Consider the following 10,183-nt stretch of genomic DNA (forward strand, 5'->3'; position numbering starts at 1 on the left):
AGTTGCTTTCATAATAGCATTCAAAAAATGAAATATCTAGGAATCAGTCTAATGAAGGAAGCAAAAGACCTATACACTGAAAACTACAGCACCCTGAAAAAAGAGATCAAAAAGGATATAAGAAAATGGAAAGACATCCCTTGCTCTTTGGTTGGAAGAGCCAATGTAGTGAAAATGGCCATACTTTAAAAATTGCTATACAGATTCTATGCAATCCCTACTGAAATCCAAATAGTATATTTCACAGAACTGGACAAAACAATCCAAAAATTCATTTGAAACCAGAAAAGACCATATCCATAAGGAAAAATATTATGAATTGTACACATTAAAATTGAGAACTTCTGTTTATCAAATAGAAATAATATGAAAGGAAAAGTCAGCATGGAAATATATTTCTAACACCTATATCTTGAAAAAGGACTTGGGTATATAATCTATAAAAAATGAATTCATACATAAATCAATAAGAGAAAGAAAATAACTTGATAGTATACTGGGCAAAGCCCATGAATAGGAGCTTCATCTGAATGGGAAAATAAATGCAAAAAGTTCATTCAACCACATCAGTCATCAGGAAAAAACAAGTAAAAGTCACAGTAGCACTTTAAAATCATCAGGAAAAGTTAAAAGGTGGCTAATGTCAAGTATATTGGCAGGTATACAGAGCAATGGCAATCCTCTCTTCTGCTGGTAGGAGAATAATTGTTATCTTCTGTGTGGTAATAAATGAACAAATTTTCATGACAGAAGAACTAACTGAAGAGCAAGAGGCCATGAGTTTCTTTTCCAGTCATCAATAGTCACTCTCTGTTCAAAATACAAAATTTAGGTGACTTCAAGAAGAATGAGCAGATCTATAAACTCCTCATTGCACTCACCAGCCATTCTGAATGAAGAAATACAGATACATATACATATAAATATATACATATGGTTTTCTGGTTCTCTTTTCTGACTATCTTCAATAGTCATTGGAGCCTTGTTTGCATTTTTATTAGATTTGAATTGTTATACCTTATTTTACTACAATTGTATTATATTTTATTCCATTGATTTGCTGTGATTAAGTTGTAAATGATTTTGATAGTCTCTTGTTTCTCCTGTTTCCCTTTTATTCTTTGCCTCTGTATATAAATACACACACATCTTTCAAAACAAAATAACTGATTTGTAAACTACTTCACACCCTATTTTCCACTTCAGTCTTGTTAAAATCTCTAAAATCTATTCTAGAGTTCAAGATTTCTCAAAAATCAATGCAGATATTTCTTCCTGTTGGGTTTTGCTGATCCAACCCTGGAGGACCTAATTTAAACTTCTCCCCACTAAGGAATAAGGTAAGCCACCACTCTGTGTCAGTTTTGCTTTAAGTTCTTTTCCACTTGATAGAGTTCATGATATGTATAAAGCATTTTCTTGGCTCTTCAAGAGTGGGTTTCACATGTATGTAAAAGGAAAAAGTGAGTGAGTGTAGACTTTTCCAAAATGGCTTCTTAGAATGAATGATCATTTTATTATTTTTCTCAGATAAAATTAACTCAGTCACTTGAAAGAAATACAACACTCATATTTAATGCAAAGTATTGAGAGAATGAAATATATCTGTATTTATAATTCATCATAACATTTTATATTCAATTTTCACTTTGCCAAATGCATCCATCATTTTATTTTAGAAAAACACAGGAATTCTTAATACATCATGAATAAAAGTAGAGGGGAGTAGAATTCCCTCTAGTAGTAATTTTATTTCAACACAATTCATATTTTCAATTCTTTGATAAAAAAATCTTAAAGAGAAATGTTTGAACATATTTTCTTAATATATAAAACATAAAGAAATAACTCCCTATCATTAGAAATAGCTCAGTAGCAAGCTTCCCATCTCTGAGCCATCAACTTTAGGTCCTGAGTGTAGGATGGCAGGAGTTGGCCAGTAAAAGAATAAATTTTTGAGAATTCATTTTACCCTTGAGTCACTTTTGCATGAAATGATAGCATCTCTCTTAGGACTGGTCTCAATGTATCTTTCTTTAAATTACTTACCATATATAATCTTGACTATAAAATAAAAGTGCTTTTTTAATGGCAAGAACTTATGGCACTTTTACAATGGAAAATAATGCTCTTCAGTAGGAAAATTTCAAAGATAGGAGTTATGAGTCTACAATGAGAAACTATTTCATCCCTTGCAAAATCCCTTCTTTTATCTGTTTTTTAAAGCTCCTTTATGTGCAACATCCTATTTTTTTCTGCCAAAGAAGACTGAAGTTGTAAACCTAATTTCAGCCCAAATTTATTTTATTCAACTCAAATAGTTGATCAATATCTCAAGATTTTTTTCCTTGAACTACTTTGCCCTAATTGCCTGATTTTCTTAAATAAATTGGAATCTTCATTTGAATTCTCTGAGTAGGCTTAGAGACTGATTTCATCTCAGTCATAATACTGGAGACCAGAGAACTGTATTTCACAGAGGACCTATTCCACTTTAGTGGTTCTTAAATTTGGCCCTCTTGAATATTAGATTCCTTCAGTAGCTAAGAAACAAAATGGGATCTGTAACTCCATCATTAACCATTATGGATTATTTTGCTCTGAAAAGCTATATATATATTTTAATAACTATTCTGAATTTTATTACTTTGTTTACAACATTCAGATGCTTTTCTGCAGGATTAAAAATTGAAAGTGGTCTCACCCTTCAGGGAAACTGTGACCTAAATCTGCACATGCAGAAACAAAATGAAAAGACAAGTTCAATAGAGAATCATTTATTGCAGATGATTTCTTAATATGTACAAATAATAATGAGTTTGGAAATAAAAAATAGTAATGTGGTTCACAGAGGAAAATCTGCACTATTGGAAAAGGATCATCATGGAAAAGTTATATTGCTGAGCAAAGTAAATTGCCCGGCTCTACTTTCTACCTCCTCCCCCACTACTTCTGTTGCTATGAATTGGGGTGGGGGGTGAATAGAAACCGAATAAGAGATAAATAAGGCTGAGGACCTGAAGTTGAGAGAGAAATGAAGAAAGTTAGAACTTCCAAAATCAGATAATGAACCAAAGTGTTCACACGAATATGATTACCAAATATCTTCATTTTAGAAGGGCTTTGGTCAGTGAATGGTCCACAGGTGTGAATAAATATGTGTGGCTATAAAAGATAACATTAAAATTCTTTTTCATGTATAACTTAAAAAACAGCACTGAATTTAGCAAAAAGACACAGGTGATGTGAAAATCTTTAGTAAAAACCCCATCGACAAAGAGAGCTGATAATGAGAAGGGTTAATGACACACCCAACTTTACATGGTTTGTCAGTAATGGGGGCTAACTTTAGTAAGCATCCCCTGGGACCTTCCCATCCATAATATTCCCCCAAACTTGTGTATTTTTAAGCTTGTCATAAATTTGCATTAATTCCACAGACATATACTGAGCATTTCCTAGGTACGAGGAATCACGTTCAGTGCTGAACATACAATATACAGAAGTATTATATGAAAGACACAATCTTAACATTCATGGAGTTTATGTTTTTTGAGGGGAGCCAATATCAAACTATTACATACATTGTACACATTACAACTGCAATGAAGGCCAGAAGGAGTAGACTGTGATATAAAAATATTTGAAAATATCAGGTATTTATCTTGGGCTTCAGCTCTATTGCTCTGTTCTAATTCCTCTCACTGGATCATTAAAATGTATGTCTTTTCTCACTTCACCTGAACACTTGTGAATTTTTGACATCATTGCTAATAGTTCCTACTATTTTTCTAGCTCCTCTTCTTTGAATACTACTCATAGTATTCTCATCTACTTTTATGAATAGGGTATTGACAAGTGTTTGGGATACAGACCAGGTTGGACAGTGATTGTAGGATGGAATTGTGGCTACAAACCTTGGATAAGACAAGAGCTAAACACAGCTTTGGGAGCTGATTCTTCAATGGAGTCAAAGGTTGGGTCCTGAAGCTCTTTACCCCTAATACTTTGAAGGAGTCATAGTGAATAAATCCAAGAGAAGGAGAGCCAACTTGGAGAGCATGTTTATGACACACACAGACCCAAGTGAAATTTTCTGAGATCCTTTCTTTAACAGATGTTTAAAAATGCATGTTTCAAATAGTACAATAATTCTTAAAGTACATTAAATATCAAAATCACCAATTAGTGAAGAAATGCAATTCACTTTAGGTAGACAGCTACTAGAGATGTAAAAAGACAATTTAATATTTTAAATATTTGAAGGGGGTGAAGGGAGGGCAGGGGTATGGGAAAAAACAAGAACCAATATATATTATGTAAAGGTACAAGATACCACTGATAAATGTAACTATATTCTTGGCTTTAAATGTACCAATAAACTTTATGGAAAAAAGCAAAATATTAAACCTATATATTTCACTTCAACCTGAATCTCACTGCCCTGTGTCCCCTCAGTCATATGGATTCAAGAAAGAAAGGCAAAGTTTCTTTTCTGTGAAAGAAAATGTCAACAAAAATATGAGCCACAGTCTAGGAGAAAATATTTTTAAAAGATGCAGCTGATAAAGCACTATTATCCAAAATATACAAAGAATTCTCAAAGTTCAACAATTAGAAAACAAACAATTTGATTTAAAAATAGTTGAGGCCATACTCCTAAGTGAAATAAACAGGACACACGTGTAAATACCGAATAGTTTCTCTGGTGTGAGAATCTGAATGTGTAAATAAGGATCAAAATGTATAATAGATAATGTGAAATAGGAAGAAAACTTCCAGTGGTGAAGGGGATCTAGGAGGGGTAAGGGAAAGGAAAGGAGGGAGTGGAAAAAATATGACAAAAAGTAAAAATATGTCAAAGATCTTTACTGACACCTCATTACAGAAGACATGAAGATAACTCAAATGAGCATATGAAAACATGTTCCATGCCATATGTTATCAGAGAGATACAAATTAAAACAATAGTGATAACTGGACACCTATTAGAATAGCTGTAATCAAGAACATCAAGTATTGACAAGGGTGTGGACTAAGAAGGACTCGCATTCATTGCAAAATGATACAGCTAGTTTGGAAGACAGTGTGCTGGTGCTTTGTTACAAAACTAAAATAGTCTCATCAGAGAGCTCAGAAATTACACTTGTTGGTATTTACCCAAAGGACTTGAAAACTTATACATACACAAAAACCTGTACACCAATATTTATAGCAACTTTATTAATAATTGCCAAAGCATAGAAGCAATCAACATGTCCCTCCGTAGGTGAATGAACAGATAAACTGCAATGGAATGATTTTCCTCACTGAAAACAAACAAACAAACAAACAAACAAACCTTACTCAAGCCATAAAAAGACACAGAGGAAATTTTAAAGCTTATTACTAAACAAAGGAAGCTAATCTGAAAAGGCTATATTCTGTACGATTACAATCACATGACATTCTGAAAAGACAAAACTGTGGGGACAATAAAAATCAATGGTTACCTGGGGTGAAAGACAGATAAACCCAATAGGGCAGTAAATAACTTTGTATGGAACTCTGTTAGTGGATCTATGCCACTATATATTTATGCAAACACATAGCCTATGTAATATCAAGAATGAACACTTTTGTAAATTATGAATTTGTGTAATGATGATATGTTAATATGTGTTCATCATTTGTAGCAAGTGTGTGATGCTGGTAGGAGATGTTAATAATGGTTGAGGTTGTAGGTTTGGTGTCACAAACATGTGGCATATCTGTATCTCTCAATTTTCCTGTGACTCTAAAACTGATCTAAAGCATAGTCTAAACAAAGGAAAAGAAAAAAGTGAGTCATATCCTATGAAAAAAATAAGATGTAATGTAACAGAAGCCCCTGTTAGTCAGAAAGTTAAAATGTTTCCTGTTATGGTTTGGGGGAAAAAAAAAAGACTAGAGAAAAAAGAGCAGAACAGGGCAGAGGAAAACACCTAGTACTCCTCAGAGTTGAAGTAACCTACCATGTAGGAAGAGTAGAAACACCCAAAGAGGTTATATGTATGTATGTATTTGTTGAAAAATACTATCTGTTAAAATTATCAGAATATTAAGATAGATGTCTAACCACCACAGCACATTCAATAAAGGTCAAAAGCAGCAAAATGGCCTAGAAGAAGCAAGGTGAGAGATGAGCCTCAGGGGGTCCTGCTGATCTAGTACACCTTTGTGTGGCACACAAGAGGTTCGGAAATTTTCAAGTGCCTCTTCCATCCAGAAGGTTGTTTCAGCCTTGCAGCCTGCCTAGGAGCTTCTAATGAGAGAGAAAATGACCTCAGAATGAAAATTGCAGGATAGATGGGATAAATCAAGCTGAGATGAAGTGTCTGAGAATAAGAGGACTTGCACAAAGTAGACAAAAGAATTATAATACAACCTAGTAATTCTATTCTGATGATTTCACCTAAAAGAATTGGAGATATACTTCACATGGCAAGGAGATACCATGATCACCAAGGTGATTTCCCCAGGACCCATCCATTGAAGTCTGGATGTATTCATTCCAGGGATTTCTCCCAAATGTAGAAAACTCAACTGCATAATTCTGGATGTGGAGGACTACAATTTATACTCTTCTCTGGTGGGGGAGAGGGAATGTCTTCAAACAAACTTTCTCATAATTATTTACAGTAGCTTTATTCATGATACCCAAAGGGTAGGAAAAAGCCAAATTTCCATCAAGAAATAAATAGATATACAATGTGTGGTATATCTATACAATGGAGCATTTTTCAACCGTAAAAATAATGGAGCACTGACACATGGAATAGCATGGATGAACCTTGCAAATATGTTGAGTAAAAGAAGCCAGACACAAAAAGACCACATGTTATATGGTTCCTCTTATATGAAATATCCAGAGTAAGCAAATTCATGGATTTAGAAATATGGTGATGGTCAGAAAAGAAGAAATGGTGAATGACTGCATATTGGGAACATGGCTTTTACCAGGAGTGATTTCAATGCTCTGGAACAAGAGAGATGATGGTTGAACATCATGATGAGAATGTAGTTAATGACACTTAATTGTATATTTAAAAGTTTAAAGTGGTAAATTTTATTATGTATAGTTTACAATAATAATAATAATAGTAAGAATAGGGCCTTAACAGCTTCTGTAGTTTGGATCATGGGTATCTCCCAAAGGCCTCTGGGTGAAAGTCTTACTTCTCAGCATGGTAAACCTTCAGCGATGAGACATAGTGGGAGGTCATTAGGTCATAGGGAGTCAACCCATGAAAGGAATGTGGGACTCTGGTCCCTTCCTTGTTCTCTTTTTCTGTTCCTGGCTAAGAGGCAATTAGTTTTGCTTCACCATGAGCTTTGGCTATAATGCACCACCACAGACCCAGAGAAATGGGGCCAGTTGAACATGGACTGAAATCCAACTATGTGAGACAAAATAAACCTTTATTCCTTATAAATCATCTCAGGATTTTTGTTGTAGCACTGGAAAGCTAATACGTCAGCTGACTAATTGCTAATTCTGCAGTGGAATTCTCAACAAGCTTTATACAAGCCAAAGAAACAGAATATGAATTTCACTAACGTAGCCCTATGTTATTAGATACTGGATGTAAACACAAATGTTCAGGGGAGACTGAGCATGAGAACCCTTAACCCTATCTCAACACAGGGATGGAAAAGTAACCTTTGAAGCCAGGTGTTGTCTTGGGGAGTCGGAGGAAAGATGAATCCAAGGTTATATCTGCTGATGATTTTCTTGCTACCAGAAGCCCAAGGTGGCATAGGGAGTCCCATTACAAAGACATGGAGTGTGCCTCTGTGTGTATCTTCCGATGGATCTCATTCCCTTCTGAAACTACCAGGATTCAATCACGGGGTTTATCTATCCACCTCAAAACACAATAGTCAGATGAAGCTCTCACACTCAGCTTCTCACAATGGGAATTAAACTTCAACATGAGTTTTAGAGGACACAACCACGTCCAATCCATAGTAGTATGTATATTTCACATTTTAATGAGATGGAAACCAGGAACAACTAGTGTACGTGGGGGTTGTGTTCATAATCCCTAACTTTTTTTTTAAGTGACTTTGTGCATCTTTATGATAACAGCAAAGAGTAACGTGACTGAAATGCTAGAAGTACTGTGCTGGTAACAGCACTTGTGGTAACAGATGGTGTTACTCTGAGCAAAAATCTACATGAAGTCAATATTCTGTGAGGCTTAGGTATTACAGCACCACATCGTAAGGGCCACCATTATAGAGAAATTCCCATAGGCTAAAGACTTGCATCATAGAGACTGAAATGCTCAAGTATTTAACTGCTACTTTCCCAGTGAAGCAATGACTTTTTAAAAACTAAACTTCTTGGTAATGTGAGATTTCCAGTAGTGCAATTATGTCATAACACAGATCTCTCACAGGTTTCTCAAAAGTATTTTGAAAGCTTGGAATATATTAAACACATGTACAAGTTTTATATCTTCTCTGAAAATGTTTACAGGGTCTGTTCTTAAGCTTGAGTTTCCACTTGGCAAGAATCAGTACATTTAGGACTTGATCCAATCCAAACACCCTTTACTGTGTGTCCAGTGCCGAATTTCATTGTTTCATTTCACTCATTTTAGATATTGTGAACACTATGAGCATTAGAATTCACACCTCTTGCCATAACCAAATGTGTGATATTCTACCCAATGAAGATGATTACGCTGCTGAATCTTACAGTTTAGGTTAGGTGTCAAAATCCTAGATATTTTCCATCTCTGGATGGCAAATTTCATCCATTCCCCAGCTTCAAAGGATGGAAGTCGTATCAGTGTATCATCACTCTTCAAAAATAATCTTTCCCTAACCAAAAGAGCATCATGTAAATTAGATCATAGAGTGAAAATTAAAATGCAGATATAAAGCATTATTATAATGTTGTTATTAATAGGCACTCTGGAGGTGAGCCAAATTTTCTAAATGTGTATTTGATAGCCATGATGATTTTGGTACAAAAATACAGTTGATCTTAGAAAAGCTGGAAAACATTCTGAGAAAACTGAAAGAGCTTTAAGGCATTCATTTAAAAATAACATTGATAGTTCTACCTTTGTATTAGATGCCCTAACACATAGATAAATAAAACATTAATTTGAAATATGTTTTTTTTTTTTAATTTTAGAGCATTTATATATGTTTCTTAGCAGCTGAATAAGCATTTAAGAAAAATGGCATCTTCAGGACTCTGGCATCTCTGCTGATTTAGCACTTTCATTTACCAGAAATTAAAAAAGAAACAGAGATATTAAGCAACAAATTGAAGGTAACACAGTGACTCATTGAAGAGAAAAAATTAATCAAGGCTTGCTTTCAACACTTGTTTTTTATTGTGATTTAATTTTCTCCAAGGCGCCAAGGCCTAGTTAAATAACCTTTTTAATTTTCATTTTATAAAAATTGATTAAATAATGGGTCAAGATTGTCATTGAACTATTATTATTTTAATTGCATAGCTGTCAGTAGTTTTGTAGAGATTCATTAAAGATTGTTCATGATACAATGTAAAAAATGATTTTCTTTCAGACAATTGATCACTGAAGAGTTCTGAGTGTAGAATTCTTTAAAATTGTTCTTTGATTACTTAATAGGATTATAGTTAATCTCTTGATGAATGATAATGCAGAATCCTTTATTTGTAACTTCATGTTTTATAATAGTTCATTTTGTTACACTCTGTTATTTTATGTTTTCTTTGCTCTGTCAATAAGTACAAATATTTTTCAGCCTAAAGAGCTCTCTTACTGCTCTCAGTCCAGTCAGAATAAAATGAAATGAAAAAATACTATTTGATATAAAGTGAATTCACTCTGGAAAATAAAAAAGAGGTGATTTTCAAGATTTACTTGAAAAATCTATTTTCCTGTACATTTTTGCCCAGAGATAGGCTATACAGTGATTGATCATCTCTGTGTCCTGTAGATTATTTACAAATTTCTGGTAAGAAATAAAAATAGGACAGTGGGAAATAATAATTGAGATGATAATTTTTTAAAAAACCTGAGATTTGGGGCTGTGGCTTGTCTTTGTATCAACTGGGACACAGCTGAGATTTTCTTCTAAGTGTATTGGAAGATAAAGGAAAGAAGAATTATTGCTGAGAAAATAAATACAATGATGGGTGAATATATATATATAT

At 34.0% G+C, this 10,183-nt stretch overlaps 1 non-coding gene across 1 annotated transcript; it reads left to right on the plus strand.

Annotated features, from left to right (window-relative positions):
* The first annotated feature begins 6,450 nt into the window (after positions 1-6,450).
* LOC117287076 lies at positions 6,451-6,608 on the plus strand. Its single transcript, XR_004518281.1, has one exon. It is a non-coding gene; the product is annotated as a U1 spliceosomal RNA (small nuclear RNA).
* The last annotated feature ends 3,575 nt before the right edge of the window (positions 6,609-10,183 follow it).

The sequence above is a fragment of the Fukomys damarensis genome, unplaced genomic scaffold (assembly GCF_012274545.1).
Source record: "Fukomys damarensis isolate Sample0158 unplaced genomic scaffold, DMR_v1.0_HiC HiC_scaffold_20, whole genome shotgun sequence".
Taxonomy (NCBI): Eukaryota; Metazoa; Chordata; class Mammalia; order Rodentia; family Bathyergidae; genus Fukomys; species Fukomys damarensis.